This window comes from Protopterus annectens, chromosome 2.part1 (genome assembly GCF_019279795.1).
Source record: "Protopterus annectens isolate FY-2018-M chromosome 2.part1, PAN1.0, whole genome shotgun sequence".
NCBI lineage: Eukaryota > Metazoa > Chordata > Ceratodontiformes > Protopteridae > Protopterus > Protopterus annectens.
Window position 1 is genome coordinate 1,290,205,261 of NC_056729.1, and position 22,500 is coordinate 1,290,227,760.

The 22,500-nt window shown below is 42.0% G+C and overlaps 1 pseudogene; it reads left to right on the plus strand.

Moving 5' to 3' along the window:
• The window catches only part of LOC122794964, a 47,028-nt pseudogene extending 24,583 nt beyond the window's left edge, over positions 1 to 22,445 (plus strand).
• Positions 22,446 to 22,500: the final 55 nt, after the last annotated feature.

Consider the following 22,500-nt stretch of genomic DNA (forward strand, 5'->3'; position numbering starts at 1 on the left):
ACATGATGAGGTCATTTAAAAAAAAATTAGTCCTTAATCCACCAAGAATCAGGAAACAAGATTCTCAGCAGGAATCTGCTAATACAGTTGTACCATCTCATGTAACTCAGTCCATCACCAGGTTGCAGACTGCAAATCTTCCACTGTCATGAAGTCTGAATGTTCAACTAAAAATGTTGTAGTAAGTAGAGACTCTGTTAGACACACTCACCAAACTGGACAAATACAAAGTAACAGTTAACTGCCTTTCCAGTGTTAGGATTTATTACATCATGAGGATAACACAGTCACACAGTATGCACAAATATGAATGTGACTCATGTAGTCTAAATGGCCTAAGGTAATCAATCAATGACATGCAGAAAACATACTGGAGCTTGCTATGCATGTGGCAGATTCAATAAGATTCTGGCACCTGATAGGAATCCAACCCTCACCCATAAAGATATCCAGATGCAAATAGACACTAATTGGCTTTAATAACTGGCTAATTAGCTTGTGTCATGCAAAAGATATCTGGTACGAGGGAGCATTGGATAAGATTATCAAAGGCCCATCTTACCCTGCTAAGCATTGCCTGCACATTTCTGTGGATTCTGTATATTTCCCAAAGCACTTGCTGCCAATATTGTGCCTTTTCTAGGCAAAGTACACCTTCTGGGCATTCTGGTGTACCAAAAAGGCTTTCAGTAAATTTTAATACTGACCACATTAAAGTTGCTGCATTCAATGATAGCCAAGTATAAACTGCTGGATCTTGAATTTTCCTGCAACTTGAACTCATCCATATTTGTGTTGTAGCAGAGGATTGTTTTCATTGTAAAGAGACCACTCGCAGTGTGCCAGATTATGGCCCCTATCATGCAGTCTTACCTATCAGAAACCATGAAGGAGCATAAATATTTTGAAAAAACACAATTATCTCTAGCAGATTTCCTGCAACCCCACAAACAGAGCATATTGAATTTCTAGATACTCTAAATAGGATGCATTATCATTACATTGCCTGTGATATGTCACCATCCATATCTCCCAAGGACCATGAAACATGTCTAAAGGTACTAAATGAACTTGCCAAAAACAAAAAATAGCTTTTGATAGGTAAATAGAGCTATCCATCAATTTAAGCACCTTTATCACAATGTTTTGGTAGGCCTGAGATTCTTAGACTTAGTAAATGCAAACTACTATATACCAGTATTTAACCAGCCCACTATAGGTCAAATTCTTCTTGACCATATCCTCAGTAACATTGTCCCTACCTGTACTACTCCTGCAGTACCCTCATCTCTAGTTAAATATGATCACAAGTCAGTAATCTTCTCCTGCGAAGCATCTAAACCTACCACAATGAACACTTTTAAATTCATATTAAATCAAGAAACTATTAAAACAATATGATGAACTCCCAATATTCAGCTGTCAGATTTTTAGACCTCATGTAGACTCAGTTGTCACTCACATCAAGATATTTTGCACTCATCAACAAACAGCATAAACCAAGTGATCCCAATGGAATAAAATGTATTGAAGGAATATAAAAATATGCCACATTGGTGGAAAACCACCATTAATAAGCTCTTTAATTAAAAAAGAAGTTAATTAATGACTATAGTAAATCAAAATATATCTATATTAAAGGTTCTATCAAAAAGATCATTAAAAGTTTGTATGCTTCTGTAAGAAAGACCAAAGTGGATCACCAATTAAAATGTATATCCAGAGCCATGGATAATTATCAATTCTTGTTTAACTACAGCAGATACTTTAGAAATAACACACACAGCAATGTTCTGAATTAATTCATAACAGTTTTATTCTCTCCCACCCTAAATATACTGCTAATGTATTTTTAGATAAAGTTAGTACCACGTTCACACAAAAAGTAGTCTTTAAAGATCCATAAACTCTCAGGTATCATCCTCATTAGATAATTATTATACAACATGTTCTAACTACACTTTCTAAAGCTAAAATTATCTCCTCTGTCATCCTGGCAAAACATCTGGTTGTTTAATCAAAGACAGTAGACAGAACTTCTTTACTCCTCTCCTAAAACCTGTCCACTTTAAGCACAGCCACCGGGTATGTTACAGAGATTTTGAAAAGGGCTATCATTATTCCACTCTATAAAGGAGGTCCCAACTTATAGCCCAGGAACTGAAGGCTCTTTATCATAGTAAGCTTCACTTACAAAACCATGGAACATATTATGTAAGATTTCATAAGTTCTAATATAAAAATCGTACAGCTTTACACATTCAACAGTATGACAAATTAATTTAGTAAGCTTCTTCAAGTACATCAGTAAGCTGTAAAAACTGACCATACAGTTCAAACAGCATACTTCGATCTGACCAAGGTGCTTGACACTATTTCCCATGCTGAAATTGTAATTAAGTTAAAAAGCCTAAATGCAGTATGTTATGTTTTAAGATCGATAATGAACTGGCTTTCAGGTTGAACCCATATGCTTAAAGTAGAAGGTGACAACTCATAAAGCAAAAAGGTGACTAGTAGCATTCATCATGGCTCAGGACTGGGACCCATTTGGTTTGGCATCTGCTTCTCAGATCTACAAACCACTACCACAGATATTTGGCTAACTAGATTTGCTCATGACTCCACGCTTGGTGTTATAATTTGCTCAGCATCTGGTACCATTTTACTACAGGTCAAGTCAGGGGTAACAATACAAATCAGTGATGTATTAAAAACTGGCTTAAATTAAATCAAATGACATGACATTGTCACTTTTGGTAAACAAATCTCAGCAGCAGCTTACATTATGCACTGCACTTATCCACAAATTGTTACAGTCATCAGATAACTTCATACATTCACAGACAGTATGTTGCAACAGTAATCAGAAAATCATTTACCTAGCCCAGCTAATAAGAAATTGATTTCAACCAAGTCAAAAGTAATCATCTCCTTATACCCTGCCAGGTTCAGACCAATTATAGAATATAATATCCCTTTTAGTATGTATCTATACAAACACATCATACAGCTAGGAAGAACCCCAGTGGTTCCGAACTAAAAACATCATAAGTCTTAATGCCCTCCATTACCAAAACAGGTTTGAATGTCAATCCTTATTTTCTGTGTCCTGTCAACTCCTGCACAGTAATTTGTATCTACATTCCATGCTGTAAAGGATCCAGCCCTCCTTGATCTCCTGGCATCACCTCCATTACACAGTAGATATGTCATGCTGGAGGGACAGATTTATTAATCAGTGCTTCCCCATCTCTGCTAGAATATTCTGTTACAAGTAAAACACTGCGATACTTTGACTTTCTTTAAAGAAAAGCTTAACAATTGTATGGGAGACTGCAAATTCATTCTAGGCCTGACTTGAATTACCCCTTTTTGGGCAGACTGGCTTTATGAGACTGGGTTTTAGCAAGGTCCATGGACTAACTCTGTGTTTAAACTCTATAAATTTCTGAATCTTTAGTGTTAGTGTCTTTGGCTGAGCCTGTGCTTTGACACTTTAGTGTTCTACAGGTGTAGGACATGGTTATAACCTGGTTAGCAGTTTAACCTGCATCAACTGATCATATGTTTGGATAGCCTTTTCTTTGGATTCACCTGGCCTCCTCTATGCCATACACATCGTATGGTGGGAAGTTCAACAGACCCAGTTTTCTCCTGGTGCAAGCTTCTGTAACAACAATTGTATTATTAACCAGGATATACTGAACTTGTCTTGCTGCATTTGTGATTGATGATGACTCTTCTATGACCCCATCTAGAGCCACATGTCCTTGCCATGCTGTGCTTGGTGGTATACCTGTGGTTTTATGTCCCATGAATGTGTTAACCCATCATGTAGAGTCTAGCACAGAGCAACATGCGTTCCACTGGGCTACTATGTATGCACTCAACAAAGAGGTGTCCACACAGCACTTTGCTAGGATCCAAAAGACTGGCGTACCTGGTAGAGACATTGTGGATGTACTTTCTGTGCATTCCCAGTATGTTTGGTGCACTCATTTATAACCTTATCATCTGCATTGCAAGTGCTATGGCAATTTTTGGTATAGTAAATTTCAGCATTAATGCCATCATGTCTACCCTGTATTGATTCTAATTAACTACTCTGTCGCTGAACAATATGTACCTACCCTATGGATAATATCCCATTTAATTCCACTGTATATAGGAGGTCCCTCTAAAGACATATATAATAACATACCTATAGACATACTCTCACCCGTAGCTAAAAATCTTAGAAAAGTGTGTCCACAAACAAATAATTGACTAGTTCCAAAAAATAACCTTTTATCTATTACACAGCATGGTTTTAAACCAAAGCACAGTACTATTGCAGCTCTCATTAGTTTTACCAACTCTATTAATCACCTCAAAAACAGCAACCAACTTGTCTCTGCTACCTTTCTTGACATGAGAAAAGCCTTTGATACTGTATCACATCAAATCCTTCTAAATAAACTTGCCAATTACAACCTCTGCCCTGAAGCCCTAAACTGGTTCCACAGCTACCTCTCAAACAGGCAACAAGCTACCTTATGGGATAATAAACCATCCTCCCACCTTCCCCATCTCTGTAGGAGTCCCTCAAGGATAGTTCCTAGGGCTGCTACTCTTTGCCATTTTTACTAATGACCTTACAACAGCTGCTAGTCCCGCCAACATTATACAATATGCATATGGCTCCTTGCTCACATGCTCTGTGTCAACAATTGAGGCACTTTAGGATATAACTCAGACAGCCCTTACAAACACTGAAAAATATGTGGAAGCCCATCAACTTATACTAAATCCTAATAAAACTAAGCTCGTGGTCTTTTAAATCCTTCCTCACTAACTAATAATCTACCTCTTTCTATTTTTTTTCTTTCAATGGCACAAAAATAGAACCTGTTGAACACACTAAACCTCTCGGGGTTACCATAGATAATGCATTGAAATTTGACAAACATATAGCACAGACAATTACAAAAAGTCCATGTAAAACTCAGTACACTCTATAGAGCAAAACCCTATCTTACAGACCATGCCAGACAGCAACAGCAAGAACCCACCTATCTTCTCTGCTTTATTGTTCTCAAATATTCACAAAGTTCTGCAAAACAGAATTGAACAACCTTGAATCCTGTTATAACAAGATAGCCAAATTTGGATCTAACCTTCCCAAAAAGCAAATCACTGTACTGCCCTTCAACAACTAAATTGGTTAGAACTCCCACCCTTATTCTCACTAAACCAGCTATTAATCACCCACACAGTGATACATAAACCTGATCACTGCTCAGCTCTAACTAACCTTGTTCAGCCCTATAAAAACTGGGTGTATATTATGTTATCAAACTTTTAAAAGTTCAAACATCATATGGTCAAAGCCATATGAACTTTTAAAAGTTTGAAAAGCTAAAAAAAATAAACAACAGATAAAACCTACCTGACCATTTTAAGCAGGTGGGCAAGCCACCCTGTACCCCCACACATCTGGCTCTTTAAATATATCAACTTTGAGATCGCACTACAGTGCAAGAAAGGGAAATCTTCCCATTCCACACTGTATGGAGATCTCCGTTGAAGCATTCAGACTTTTAAAAGTTCAATCATATGGTGTCCACCATATGACGTTCGAACTTTTAACAGTGCGATAACGTAATATACACCCATAAAACCCTTAATTCTCTTAGGTCAGCTGACAAAGTCCTACATAGTGACTCCTTATACTGCTATAAAATTGCAAAAATATGGAACTCTCTTCTACAACAAATTCTATCTTTTGATCATACTTGTAACTTTAAACAGGCTCTAAGGCAATATCTCATATCCCATTGGCTATGCCCTTGCTCTGCTCCAGACTAACCTATATCCCTCCCCCATTCTATTACTCTGGATGCAACTCTCATAATCTTTAGATGAGGGCACTCCCTCCACTCATTTGAATGTACAAAAAAAAAAAAAGATATTGTAAATTGTTTATTGAATATAATGTATCAATGCTTTTACTGTTTTATTAACAACTATCGGTATCTATGTGTGATTTATAACCTCATTTTATGCTATTTTTTCTGACAAATGATTTTGTATAACTATGCTTCTTTTGCTTTTCTCTGCTGAAAATGGGCAAATGGACATTTTGTCCAGTCGGACATAACCCAGTAAACAAATGTAAATAATAAAATAAAATCATTAGTGTACATCTTTCTGCAGGAAACATGCAATACTTTGAAAGTTGTATGAGTGTGTGTGTGTAGCCTGATATTCAGGAAGGTATGCTTTATACTAGATGATTTTCCCTGTAGATAATCAATATATTTATGAGGTTCTTGTGTCTCTGGTATACACTGATAGGTTGTAGGCACAGGGTTATGCATATCTTCTTCTAAAAGAGTAGGCAATCTGGGGTAGCCTGTAGAGCCATTTGCTACTGTCCTGTATTGAAATCTTTCCCAACCACAATGGGAAATTTTCAGTGCTGTCTTCTTTTTAACCATGCTGTTACTTTTACACAAGACATTTCCATTGCTTTTCAAAACTAGTCCATGTAAAAATAAAACTAATCTGGGGAATATGAGCTGAAAGAGGAAGTGATCCATGTGTTACTATAATGGTTCTCTTGTTTGGAATCCTTAGGCTCAAAAGAGTTCACTGACAGTCAAACATTAGAAGCATAGCTCTCAACCTCTGGGCACAAAAAACTGGACAAAGCCAAAAATAAGAGGTGGACAAAGCCCCAAAAATAGGGACAAATTTTAACCATTGCTCTTACAAACTTAGAGAGTTAATAGAATGTAAGTTTTTGTGTTACCATACATTTTCTGAAGGATATGAAGTCTGAAACTCAAATGCCTGTCATTATATAATGACTTCAGTCCTCACTTATTTGCCACAAAAATTCAGAAAAACACAGATTTTCATGAGGAGCAGACCAAAAATATGAGGCAAAAATCTGGACATTCTGTGAAAAATCAGGAGAGTCGAGAGGTATAATTAGAAGGTAACTAACCTCTATATAACTGTTCCTTGCCTGTGAAACCAGATACTTAGCTATGTAACATGACACGGTTAATAGCAAATTAAAGTCCCATTTAAACGATCCATACACTTTCTCAACAATGATGTCTCATAAAAAGGAAGCACTATTTGCCTGTCAGAACATTAAGTTAATTAAAATAAAAAATACAAAACAAGAAACTTCTCATAGCTATTGTAGTTTACATAGTATTTTTTATTTACTAAGACATCAGGAGGTTTCCCACTATAGGAAAGATAAAATCCTGGATTCACTAATCTTCCGTGCAGGACTAGCTTAGTCCTGCACAGAAATGCCCGTTTAGGAGCAGGACGGCAGCACGCTATGCATATTAATGAAGGCGTGCTGCCTGAGAACCTAGGCTTCCACGGAGTGTGTACAAGTGCAGGGGGCGTGTCTGAGAGCTAAGCTCTCAGAACAAACATGCCCCTGCAATGTAGAATAGCAGAAAGTGGTAAGAAATGAGCAAGATCACTCATAGGTGTCCGCATATCCCCACCAACAGTTTCCCATGTGTACAACACCAACAATACATAAAAAGTAAATGAAGAAACCCTTGTATTTATTTTTTTTATAAATCTGAGTACAGCTAACCATAGGTGCGCAGGTGTGTGCATCACTTAGCTACGGTTAAAGCAGCTTAAAAGGCTGAAGAGGATAGCAAGGAAGATGCTACAGTAGTAGTGTAGTGGGCAGAGCATCGCCTAATAAGCAGGCATTCCGGGTTCGAGTCCCACTGCAGCACAGTCTATTTTACATGGCAAAGCACATTATAACCTATATTTTTGTTGCAAAACCCGCTAAATAACAAATATTTATGAACTAGAGTACTGCAGGAAATGCACATGTGAAGAATCAGTGTCATAATGAATAAGGCACTAGTAAGCAGCTTTAAGCACAACTAAGCAGTAGTAAGCATGTTTATGTGCGTTTGTGCGGGGGTAAGCACTGCCTACACAGATTAAGCAATGTGGAAGCTAACTGAGTATAAGAAACCGTAACCAGAAGTTTGCAGTGCATAGCTCCGTGCAAACCCGCGCAAACCAGCTTACAACTACTTTAAAGTGCCTTAATCACTCTGTAGCCAACAACCCGTGTTTTGCCTAGCAACAAAATAAACAGCCTCTGCAAGTCTTGAAGCCAGGACCCTGCATACCATAGACAAAGTGATTTACCACTAAGCCATGACAGAAACACACACATTGGATGTTTTCAGAAACATATCATCCAGCCCAGTAATACAACAGTACAGATAATGTATACCAACATGTAGATGTATGTGTGTGTGTAAATATATTAATATCTAAACAGATACAACATATGTATATATGTTGATATATATATATATATATATATATATATATATATATATATATATATTTAGAAATATATACATATAAATATATATGAACATACATACATGCAAATGCCTACATCGACCCATTTATATAAATATATATATATATATATATATATATATATATATATATATATATATATATATATAATCTGCACCTATATGTCTACATATACACAGCAAGATACATATATGTATGCAGATATATAGCTATGCAGGTATATACGGACATAGTCATATATATGTAAGCAGATTTTATATATATATATATATATATATATATATATATATATATATATATATTTATATATATATATATATATATATATATATATACACACACATATATATATGTATGTATGTATATGTGGCCATACATCTGTAGATAGCAATGGTAGATAAACAAAAACAAATATGTCCACATGTACCATTAATAGGGTTGAGAGGCCCCTAACAATATACGTCTTGTACGAATAGGCATACTCCCCCCACAGCCAAACACGTCCGCCCTCCAATACACTACCAAGTGTTGCAGATCCAATAACCAGGACCTAACATGACATGGGCACAATATGTTAACAGTACTACATCCCACCTGTATGATGTCAGGCTGGTATTGGTAACATATCATGCAGTACAGCCTGGCTCCCATAGGAAATGTAAAATTTGGAAGCTATCAACATCCCCAGGATACATATACACAGACACGTATATCCAGATGCAGATATATATATGCAACTAACAGTGGGTAAAACTGCCTTCCATTTTATAGCCTGCTACAGACCACCCTCCCAAACCCAGGAACCCCACTTGGCCTTCCTGAGAACACTGGAAAATATGAAGGTCTCTCCAAACACCATTATATTGGGCGACTTGCACTACCCAAACATAGACTGGGAGCATTACTCTAGCTCCAACACCCTAGCCCAAAGGTTCCTAGAATTTATAAACTCAAATGCTATGGAACAACTTGTTACCACTCCCACAAGAGGGGAAAACATACTGGACCTGATCATCACCAACATGGGGACTTTATGCTCCAGACCAGAAGTGTATCCCTCACTGGTAAGATCAGACCATAAACTAATCTCACTGGATATTCACATCCCGACCCCACCCCCTGCCCAGAAAACCACAGTGAAAAACTTCTCTAAAGCAAATTTCACACTCCTCAAAACCGAGGTGGAATCCTTCAAAGCCCCCGGGCCTGTGGAAAATAAATCCCAGACCGCAGAATCCTTTATAAACGCATTTTATGAACACCTTCAGGAATGCATGGATCATGCTATCCCAAATAAAACCAAGACCCAATCCTCCAAAGGCAGACGTCCTGTCTGGTGGACTCCAGCCATAAACAAACTATACAATAGAAGGAGGAAGCTACTAAATGATAGAGCAAAATCCCAAAAAGGGAAGGCATCACTGATCAGTATTAGCAAAAAACTACGGGCACTCATAAAATTGTCTAAGGCTAGCTTCGAGAGAAAAATTGCACAGGACACTAAGGATAATCACAAGGCTTTCTTTAGTTATGTTAGGAACCTGGGTGGTAATTCCCAGATATGCTCAGAATTAGTCCAAAATGACAAAAAATACACTGAACCCACAGACTTTGCCAACATCCTAGCTGACAGGTTCAGCGCAAACTTCTCCCCCCCTCCCCACGAAAACGGCAAATATCTATCCCAGCAGAGTGCTGCCCCCCTGACATCTCAGATGCTCAGGTAAGAGCCGCCCTCTCCAAAGCAAAAAACACAGCATCAATGGGACCAGACGGTGTCCCGGGCTGCATCCTACATGAACTCCAAGAAGAGCTAAACCCAAACATAAAACTACTGTTCAATCTCAGCCTTACTACAGGATATGTGCCCAAAGAGTGGCGTACAGCAACAGTGGTCCCTCTCCATAAAGGTGGTGCCTCAACGGATCCTGGAAACTATTGCCCCATAAGCCTGACTAGCTTCGTCTGCAAAACTATGGAAAGGATCATCATGGACCTCATAAATAAAGATATTGGGGACCTACAGACACTGGAACCTACCCAGTTTGGCTTTGTTAAGGGCAGATCCTGCCTCTTAAACCTGGTTGATTTCTTTGAAACAGTCACCAAGGCCATTGACGAGGGGAAGGTGGTCTACACAGCCTACCTGGACCTCGCAAAAGCCTTCGATACAATACCCCACTCGGGCATTATAGATAAGCTCACCAGCTTAAATATAAACCACTATGTCACTAGATAGATTGCAAACTGGCTCAAGGACAGAACCCACATGGTTAGAATTGCTGGAGCCATGTCAGACTCCAAACCAGTTACAAGTGGTGTCCCACAAGGCTCATTCCTGGGACCTCTCTTGTTCGGTATATATTTCTTGGAGGTACAGGCCAACACGGAAGGACTGTGGCTGACCAAGTTCGCAGATGACTGCAAACTGGGTGCCATAATCGACTCGCCAGCCGACACAAGCATCCTCCAAAAGGGCCTCATAGAAACAGACAACTGGTGCCAGAGCCATGGCCTCAAGCTAAATGCCAAAAAGTGTATAGTCATCCCCTTTGGCAAAAACAAAGTGCCCACAAATTACCACATAGGTGGTAATCCATTAAGTACAGAAGAAGTAATTAGGTACCTGGGGACCCAAGTTGATAGCAATCTCTCATTTGACAACCACATGGCCAAAGTGGTTAGAAAAACATTTTATATAGCCCACCTAATCATGAAGGGATTCACATCTAGATCAGGGGAGGTCATCGTGCCTCTTTACTCATCCCTCATCATGCCCATATTTGAGTACAATGCCCCTTTTGGGATGTACCTTACCAGACACCTGCGGCAACTGGAAAGACCCCAAAAGTACCTCACCAAGAGGATCAAAGGGCTCAAACAGATGCCATATGCTGTCCGGTTTAAGAAACTCCAACTCTACTCAGTGGCATACCGCCTGTTCAGAGGCGATCTGTGCCTGACGTATAAAGCCATGTCCAACCCGGAATTAATGGACATGCTGCACCTCAGAAAATCCAAATCCCATCGAGCTACGCACTCGAGAGACTTGAACCTCAGCACTGAAATAAATAAGACATGCTGGAGGGACAGATTCATAACCCAGAGGCTCCCTTCACTCTGGAATAAAATCCCAGTCCAGATTAGGCAGAGTCCCTCATTGACTCTCTTCAAGAGGAATCTTGATGAGTGGATGGGAGATCGTAGGTTTACCCCGGGTATCACTTCAGTGTCACTGTTAGACAGAGGCACAGTATACTAACCTCGAAAAAGGGCATAGCAAAGTAAATTTAAAATGGGTGGCGAAAGCCAAACACATTCTGGCTAGGCTTATAAATGCCCTAGGGAAGATAGCCTAGTATGAACCTATGAACCTATAGATATACATGTGACTAAACATACATGCAGAGATATGTATAGTAAAATACGTATGTAGAAGGTGCACAAAATATAGAGCAGCCACTATGCCTACAGTTCACATCTGAACAACTAGACACTGTATGGACCACCCATACAAATGCCAATCATTGCCTGCACATATACCCACAGAGAGGTCATAGGACAAAACACCACACACAGGTTTGCAGAAAGGGAAAACCTTTATTTGTGTACTATTACAGTTCTGTATACTATTGCTATTGTAATTGGGATTGTCTTCACAGACATGGTGTGTGTGGGAGGTCACATCTACTTTCCATGTGTGTGCCATTGGCTACTGACAGATATCCTAAGGACATCATAGTAAAGTACTGCTGCTAGCACGTAATGCCCCTGTCAACTGCAGCAGAGATATTGGCCAATATGTAGGGACATTCTGACACACTCTGCACAGTCCAGAGGTATACACAGAACCCCTTAGTACAAAACATGTGTACCATGCCTGACAATATGGATGTTAACAGCCATGTAGATGGGTATAACACATAACAACTGGTAAACATATGCAGCCATAGGTTATGCATTAACACACCCCTGTCTGGTCTGACACGTAATAACTGCTAGTAAAGGGGTACCATGGCCACATACTACCAACTAGATGTTGACATACATTTGTACAGCATCCCACTTCTCTGTCTGACATACATGACTGTTAAGGGAGGCCCGGCAGCAGTACATCTGGCAAGTATCTGCATATGAGATCTCACTGGGTAAGTACACTAAGCTGCTAGTCATGTAACAGTGCACTGTGCAGGCTATAGGCAGACTGGCTCAACACTAGCCTACATTTCCTATGGGGAATGCACATGTACCTGCATATATAGCAGGCTGTACAGGCATGTCACAGCACAGGGTAAGATACACTTGTGTGAAAGTGCATAACCACAACCAAGGAAAACACAGCCACAGCCACACATGGCAAGCTAGCATAATATTACAGTATATGGACTATCTGTTCGACACCATCCATCCTCATATGTGCCACTCACACACTAACCCTACATATACTGGGCAACTACACAGTTTGGTCTGATGGCTGACTGTGGTATGGGACATGTGTGTGTATGGCCCTATAAACATGTAAGCCAATATGGTAACATACAGTGGAGCAGCAGGTAACATCAGATAGGATGGGACCTAGGACAATGACAACTACCACAGTCTGTACACAGGCCAAGGTACATATTAACAATACACACACTGTCGACATTCACCATAAGTACACAGACCTCAGTACTGTACAAACAACCACAGTATATCCAGGTTATGTCATCAAATATAACCCCTACTGTACATAACATGTGTAGCAGTCTGATATCCCACTGGCTTGTTATCAGATATGTTGACACTAATTATGGTGTACAGTACATATGCACCTCTTAATGCATGACATATGTACAAAGGTTGGCTGAGTTGTGGCTGGAAGCACATACACAGGGCCAATATTGACATGTTCCTGTGATAACATCATACATTTACTGTTGTAACAGGGTTTGTTGCACCATGTGTCCTATGAGGGATATGAAGTCAGTAACTGTCATGGCTTTCACCATCTACAGACTGCAATCCTCACACTACCTTATGCAGTTGACAGATACATTTTCTGTGGGTAACATATGACACCAAAAGCATCACACACTGCCCAGTCTGCAGATGACCCTACAGATGGGGAGTCCTCATAAACATACAACTGACATGGCAGGTATTAATACATGTAGGACAGCCATATCCATACATACCCTGTTAAACCAACATTACTCCGAATGTAGTATAGGAGCACTTACAGTCTGTAGTCAAGTCAGCCACATCCCCCTCCTGTGTGTTGCCTGTTTCCACACTGTATGTTGTCAGAGGTAAATCCCCACTCCATCTGAAATGCTATTTGCTGAACAACAGAACGAGTTCCTGCTCTCAGTGAATGAAAAGGACCAACACAAACATGATGTTCCTAGATAGTGAAGTGTGTTTCCATGCAATTGGCTATGGGAATGTTACCATAGCTGCTCCATATGCAGTCAGCTAGGGGAGGGCTGTAACTCATGTAGAGGCTATCAGCTGATCATGAGCATTACCGAAAATACACATGCTGCTGCCTAAGAAGAACAGATATAGGTCTCCACATCCACCAGTGAGGGAGTGAGAGAGGCATTCAGAGGAATCGACAAGTCAGGGAGGGGAGGGAGAGTAAAACCTAAGCATGCTTGTGTCACACACCTACCAGTACAGGGTATCAAAAATGACTATGTAGTGCTATCACAGTCCTATGCAGTTGTTGGATGCACCACATAGGTTACCTGTTGTGGAGTCGCAGAACATATATGTGATGGTGAATGACATCTGCAACAGGGATATGGTAGCTATACAGTAGGTGATGTACATGTGCCTGTCCACATGAACAGGTGCCAGCGTCAACACAGCCACATTCTCACAGGGATGCGCACACACTGACACTTGGCAGGGCCAGAGATACAGCTCATCACTAGTGAGATTGCCAGAACACATTACTGTGCAGGTAGCACATGCACCACAAGGGTCATATGGAGGTTATATGGGCAAAGGGTATGGGGAGGTGTCTGAAATCAGACAGCATGCTTCAGTATGCCACTGAGGATTGTAGTGAGTGTGGATGTGATCATATTCATCATACAACACACACACAAACACACAGGGTGCCAGTACTGACATGCATGGGTGCATTTCTGCACAGGTACGTGGTGGTCGACTGTGCCAGACGGCTATACAAGGCTAGGTGATGGGTATACTTTGACATCAGGCCACATAAAAATGGTCTGCACTGTGGCTCAGGCCTATGGTTTCGGCATTTGCCCACACAGGTGGGTATTGTATCCACCATCCAGTCACCTAGGTGGCTATTGCATGTGGCCAATATTGTGCATCGCTTGCCATTTATGTGTTCCCTAGTCCATGGCATGGATGGTGTCTGGGATGTGCACACCTCCCACATGCATGTACAGTGACATGTGGAACTGTACCTGGGGTGTCGGTCCCACATTGTGTGCACAGATTATCATCAGAAGTGCCAGTCTTGGGCACCTGTGGCAGGAACTGGTAATGGACAGCAGGTTAACCATGCACCTACATTGATAGCATGCTAATGTTGTTCCCTGGAGTCAGTGGCATCTGTCCATACAGGGCATGTTTTCAGGCATGGTATGTCCTTTGTGGGTCACATGTGATGGCACCACAAGTGTTGCAGCTGTCCAGTGGGGAACATGGGGAAGGTGCACTGTCTGCATGTATGTGCCTATTGGACAGATGGGCAGGGTGTCATGCCCACTGGAGGCCACTGCAATCACTCCATAGTTATTATCGGTTACCAATATGCAGTGTACTACACACGTATTTGCTGTTGCCTTGGCATGTATGTGTGTGCGTGTGACATGGGTTGAGAGTGTGCTCTGGGTAATACTGGGGTTGCTAACTGTGATTGCCTGGCTGTGATGTCACATGTATGGGTATGGATTTGCACCCCAGCCTCTCGGCTATTTCACATCTGTTATCCCTGTACAGTGGACATTGTGATATAGGGCCACCATAAAAGACATTTGCAAAACCCACCTCACATTGGGCCCAGGTGTCACACACTCACCTCCACACAGGATACAAGTTACAAACACACACAAACCTGTCATGTCTGAAAGTTGAACCCCTACCTAATTAGTTTATTATATCACAGCACTCCACAGTTATAGTAAGCGCCACTGAAATTACTACAGTACTCCTTCCCCAAAGGTATATTTCACATTGGATGTCATCAGCAGGACTGCCAAAGTTGGCTATTAGACATGCACTGAGTGTGACTAGCCTAAAGTGCATTGTTCCCCACACAGACATTGAAACACACACAAAACATCCACAACTGACACGTGTGGGTATAGACCTCCTAACAGAGGTCTAAATCACACTACAACATAGAGCTGTTATAGGATGCACCACAGGAATTACTGAAGACTTCCTGCCTCAAAGGTGTATTTCACATTGGATGACATCAGCAGGACTGCCAATGTAGGCCACTGGAAATGTACTGAGTGTGACTAGCCTAAAATGCATTGCTCCTCACACAGACAAAACATCCACAACCAGCATGTGTGGGTATAGAACCCTAACAAAGATCTATATCACACTAGAGCATGGAGCTGTTATAGGATGCACCACAGGGATTATTGGAGTGCACTTTCCCCAAAGGTGTATTTCAAACTGGATGACATCAGCAGGCCTGCCAAAGTAGGCCATTGGAAATGTACTGAGTGTGACTAGCCTAAAATGCTTTGCTCCCTACACAGACATTAAAACACGCACAAAACATCCACAACCAACATGCATGGGTATAGAACTCCTAATAGAGACCTATATCACACTATAGCAGTATGCAGTTATGGAACACGCTACAGAGACTACTGGATTACATCATTCCCAGAGGTGTATTTCTAGGTGGATGACATCAGCAGCCTTGCCAAAGTAGAGCATACAAATTGTATGGAATTTGACTAGTCTAAAAAGCATTGCTTTCTACACAGACAGGCACACACACACACACACACACACACACACACACACACACACACACACACACACACACACACACCCACACACACACACACACACACACACACACACACACACTTGCCATGTCTAGAAGTAGAACAGCTACCTACCTCATTTATCACACTACAGCAGTACACAGTTACAGGACACGCTATGGAGATTACTGGATTAAAGCTTCCCAGAGGTGTATTTCCAGGTGGATGACATCAGCAGCCTTGCCAAAAATGAGCATTTGAATTGTAGGGAGTGTGACTACCCTAAAAAGCATTGATCTCCACACAGACAGACACACACACATGCACTATTTTGGGACTAGAACAGCTACCTAACTAATTTATCACATCACAACCGGTCACAGTTACAGGGCGCGGTACAGAGATTATGGGGCTACAACTACTCAGAGGTGTATTTCTAGGTGGATGACATCAGCATCCTTGCCAAAGGTAAGCATTTGGATTGTAGGGAGTGTGACTACCCTAAAAAGCATTGCTCGCTACACAGACACAAAAAACATTGCCAGGTCCGAGAATTGAATTCCTACCTAACAATTTTATCACACTACTGCAGTTATGGAACGTGCCATGGAGATTACTGGGATACAACTTTTCCAGGGATGTATTTTTAGGTGGATGACATCAGCAGCCTTACCAAAGTAGAGCATTTCAAATGTAGGGAGTGTGACCACCCTAAAAATCATTGCGCTCTACACAGACATACACACTCACAGTTGTCAAGGCTGGAGTTAGAACTCCTACCTAACTAGTTTATCATATTACAGTCGTATGCAGTTATTGAACATGCCACAGAGATTACTGGGATACAGCTCTCACAAAGGTGTATTTCACAGTAGATGACCTCAGCAGGCTTGTCATAATGGGGCTATGGAGAGGGCATTGTGTGTGTGCGTGGGCCAAAACCCATTCATCTAGGGGTTGACATGCGGGCACAACCTGGGTCATATTCGACAGGTAAGTGTATACAGCTGCTATGTGACTACTTCCTTGAACAGTCATGTTGCACAGCTGGCATGTGCACCACATACTCTCTAATGGTGACAGATACCGGTGGCTAGTATCTGCAGTGTGTGACATCAGACCCTCATGTGGTTGTAGCCCTTTGGCTGTGTGCTGGGTGGGAGAGCCCTGGATGGCTCCTTGTCACAGTCACCCTCATCCACACATCTATGTATGTCTACCTTTGGCTTATTATAGTGTGCTGTCCTTACATATATGCCTGTATTCCTATCCACTGTGTGTGCAAAGCATGTGTGGTGCATATTGAGGAGTGTCTACACTAACATCTGTGGCTGCCAGATATGTCTGGTCCACTGGTGTTTGCAGACATGACCTTCATGTGTTTAAGTGTGTGGGCATGCCCAGTATGGCCGTCTGTATTGAATGCGTGGATTTAGTCTAGGTAGTTTGTACTGCAGTGCTGACCTTTGTGTTGTACACCTACAGGTAGCATGCTGTCTCTGCAGGGTATCCATCGATCATTTGTCATGGACTGTTACTACATTTCTGCATAGGATAGGGGGGCACAGCTGACTATTTCTACATTGGCTTGTGGGGGGGCACACCTGACTGTTACTATATTTCTAAGTAGGATGACGGGTACACCTGACTATTTCTTCATTTCTACACAGGATTGGGGGGCACACACGACTGTTACTATATTTCTATGTAGGATGGGGGGCAGACCTGACTATTTCTACATTTCTATACAGGATTATGGGGGAGGCACACCTGACTGTTACTATATTTCTACATAGGATGGGGGGCACACCTGACTATTTCTACATTTCTACACAAGATTGGAGGGGCACACCTGACTGTTACTATAATTCTACGTTGGCTGGGGGGCACACCTGACACTTATACACATTTTCTAGGACTGTGCTGGTATGTCGGGTACTCCATTTCAGTCTGTAGTCTTACCTATCGTGCTGACTAGAGGCATACCATTGTACTACAGTTCGTAACTTTTAATTACCTACATATTAGTTACTGACTTCCTACCCTTCAGAACTGGCATCCTACCGCCTGATCTGATGTAGTCTGTCTGTATAGGCCTGGGAGGGAGGTTACCAATAGGCCTCATTCAGAGGCCATAGCACAGCCTTTGTTTGTGTTTGTCTACACCTGTCCTGCTGGCTGTGACTGTTGTTGGGTATGTGACCCCACCCGAATGGCATGTGTGAGTTACGTACCTTGTGGGTGTCCCAGTATTGAGGGTGGTGCTGCAGGGCTGCCTATGTAAGATGCACATAGTACACTCCCTACACATGGTTAGGCACAAGTAGTGTAATGTTTGGCATCCCTTTTACTGTATGTGAGAGTCGGACAGAGGTGTTATTCCATTGTTCCCTCCTGTGTCAGTGTATGTGCTATGCTTTGCCTCTTTGCCAAGGCCAGGGCATACTGGGCACACCTCCTTCTGCCTACTGGGGCAGGCTCAGGTTGTTCCTCCTCCGAGTCACTCTGGGCCTGTGCAGGCCTTGGCAATGGTGGGGATCTATGTGGCCCTGCCCTGTGCTGTTCCTGCTGCAGCTGTTTCCGCAGGATCATTTGTGTAACATGGCACATACAAGAACAATTTGGGTACATATAGCTGGTGAGAACTGCAAGGCTCCACCAGATGTATCCAGGTACCAGAACTATGACTTGAGCATCCCAGACACATGCTCTACTATAATTCTGGTCTGTGCATGTGCCTCATTATGGAGTTCTTGTTCGGGTGTGTGTGCATTTCTGATGGGTGTCATCAGCCATAGCTACAGTACGTATCCAGCATCCCACATTAGGTGACTGTGAGGGATGTCCCCACTGGCAAATCTCTGGTATAGCTGTGTCAGATGCCAGATGTGGGAATCATGATAGTTTCCAGGGCAGCCAGCACACACATTGATTACTATGTCCTGGGTATCACACAAGACCTGGCAATTGATGGATGGGAAGCCCTTGCAGTTAATGTAGACCCTTCCCTGCTTACTGGGTGGTGCTTTAATGCATATATGCACGCAGTCTATTGCACCCACTATCTCAGGGTGTTCTGCCATTTGGTGGAACAGTTGCATATTGCTGGCCAACACCTCATGGGTGTTGGGGAAATATAAGTGCTCACCGACATGTGCTGACATGACATCCAGGAACTGGTGGAGTACCCTGGATGCTGATGCCTGTGAAATCCCCATCATATCCCCAGTTGGCCTTTGGAAGGTACCTGTAGCTAGTATTCTTAGGCCTACACATACCTTGGTATCCACTGGGATAGGATCCCCTCTGTTAGTTCTATGTGTCAGGCATGGCCGGCACAGCTCAACAATTTGCTGTAGGAGTTCTCTGTCCACCCTATAGCGCTCCACTATCTCCAGCTCATGTAGCCCATGGTAGGTTACCCTGGGTCTGTACACTCTTCTCCGTCTTCTCACTGTGGGTTGGTCGACAGCATTCACATCCTCACCACCCTCAGCCTCTTCCACAAGTTGTATGATAGCTATTGCAGTCCCTATCATTTTGCTGTTGTCAGTGCTAAAAGTTCCCCACTTGCTTACACCAGTGGTGTAGAGTGTGGGAAAAACCAGAAGGGAAGGAGTTTCCTTAGTTTATAGTAGTGTTCTGGGCTGGGCTGGTCTGCTGCCTGTGTAATTGGCTGATTCTGATACGTTTCACCTGCCAGCTAAGCTAGTTCTCCTTGATTACCTTCTTACTGCTGTTTTCCCTTCCCATTGCCTTCCTGTTTACGCACATGTGTGCACCGCGCAGAGTGCTCAAATGTGCACACTGCTGCTATTTCCTGGTTTAACTTCTTTTTTCTTCCTGTAAAACCCAGTGCGTGGCGCGCACACCCGTTTAGACTTTGTAAAGAGTGATAGGCAGGTTTAGACACACCCTCTAGCTTAACTGTGCTAAGCTAGGAGCAAACCCGAGCCACAGGGCTCCAATCTGCTTACAGTATGCCTGTCACACACACACCCATGATGTCACCTAAGTCCTAGGCTTGCACCAAGCTATTCCTACTCTTACACTGTTGGGACCTAACTCATATGCTGGAGAAAACTGGGATTCAATATCCTTCCCCTCATTTGCATAGAATTGCCTGCTAATGCATAGTTACATGTCTCACACTGAGACTCCCCCTTAGCAACCACTACTCACTGGCCAGGTTGTCTTCTGCCTGCCATTGACTTGCATGGTAGAATACTGATTTTAGTTAGACTGTTTATTTTAGGTTTATTTTATTATTTTCCCCTGGTCCCATTTGCTCGCCGCTGCCCTACGCTTAAACAGCCGGGAATGGCTAAAAAAAAATAAAAGTTGATTTTTGTATTTATTTTTTGTTTGCAATGCCAATAGCCTTATACGTGGCCATTGGGATGCTTACTGTATGATATGTAGTATCATATTTACATGGGAAGAGCAGAAGAAGTTATTGGCGATGATGAAAAATTCAAGTACTGTCATGGTGGCTATGATTACCTTCTGTCTCACAGCCTTTTGGTCACATTGCAGCAGCACCTATACTCCTGTCGCAGTGACATCCTGAGTGTCTGGCCTGATGAGTGGCTGGGCCGATGTATTATTGATTACCTTGGTGTCAGCTGTGTTGAAAAGTGTGAGGAGGTGCAGTATCGGTATCATGAGCTGAGAAAGAATGCAGACCCCGACAAAGAAGCCAGCCTGCAGTTCATAAATGCCATGGCTGTTCATTCAGTCCGTGACTTGGTACTAATGTATCACCTCCACAAGCTCTTCAGTGAAATTGAGTTGGAAAGAGCCTATAATGAAATAGAGCAGCTGCAGATCCAAATAATAAATCTCATTTTACTAACTCCAGATGGGAAAGCTGGTACACCATGGCCCATAGGTGTTAACCCTCCTTTTAAACCTAAGTCATGCTTTGAGGTCATAAACTGGGATTACTTCACTGAGGACCACATCTATTCCTGTTTAGATGGTTCACCAAAATGTGAACTTCTGGGAATCGATAAGGCTGATGTGGGCAACATTGTTGAAGTGGCTGTTGAACAGATGAATGAAAAGTACCAGCCTCGGCTGTGATTTAAAAAGAGGCAGTTGTTGAATGGGTACCAGCATTTTGATCCCACCCGGGGAATGGAATATACTTTGGACTTGGTGCTAGAAGCCTTCACTCAAAAAGGCCACAGACAAATAATCAAGAAAAGGGTCAGCTTGTTGTGCCCTCTCAGTCAGGTTGAAATTTTACCTATGCCTTATGTAACAGAAGCAACAAGAGTTCAGGTAATCCTGCCAGTGACTGCACATGATAAGGATTATGTTGGAAATTTCCTTGCCATGTATGTAATGAATACACTGGACACACATGAAAATGTCCTTTTGACATTCCTTTTCATATATGATATGGTTGATGCCCAGCGGGTAAGTCAGACCGATGTCTTTGCTGGAGTCAAGTCAATGATAGCAGAAGTTGAGAAAAGGTATACTGATGTCAAGCTTCCTTGGATAAGTGTGAAGGCTGAGGTCCCATCTCAAATCAAGCTTATGGACATTATCTCCAAAAAGCACCCAGTCGATACCCTGTTTTTCATCTCTACTATCTGGACAGAGGTAAACACAGATTTCCTCAACCGCTGCCGAATGAATGCCATCAACAACTGGCAGGTCTTCTTTACCATTCACTTTCAGAAGTATAATCCTGCCATTGTTTACAGGGAGCAACAGTCCTCTACCACCTCTGAGGCTGTACGAGAAGGCCACTTTGACCACTATGTCTTTGAGGAGGCATGCTTTTACAACTCTGATTACATGACTGTCCAGACAAAAATGGCTGCTGACATTCTGGACAATGATGAGATGCTGGAATGCATGGAGATTTATGACATTTTTGTCAAGTATTACAGCCTCCATGTTTTCTGAGCAGTGGAGCCAGCACTGTTGCAGAAGTACATCCACTGGGAGTGCAACCCTGGGTTTAGTGAGGAAGTTTACCATCGCTGTGTTCTCAGCAATTTGGAAGGCTTAGCATCTCGCATTCACCTTGCTATGGCACTGTTTGAATAGGAGCAGGCTAACAGTACATAGAACCAACAAGCTTCCACTGAGCATGCAGTCCCTACTGTCATGAGCCTTAGTATAA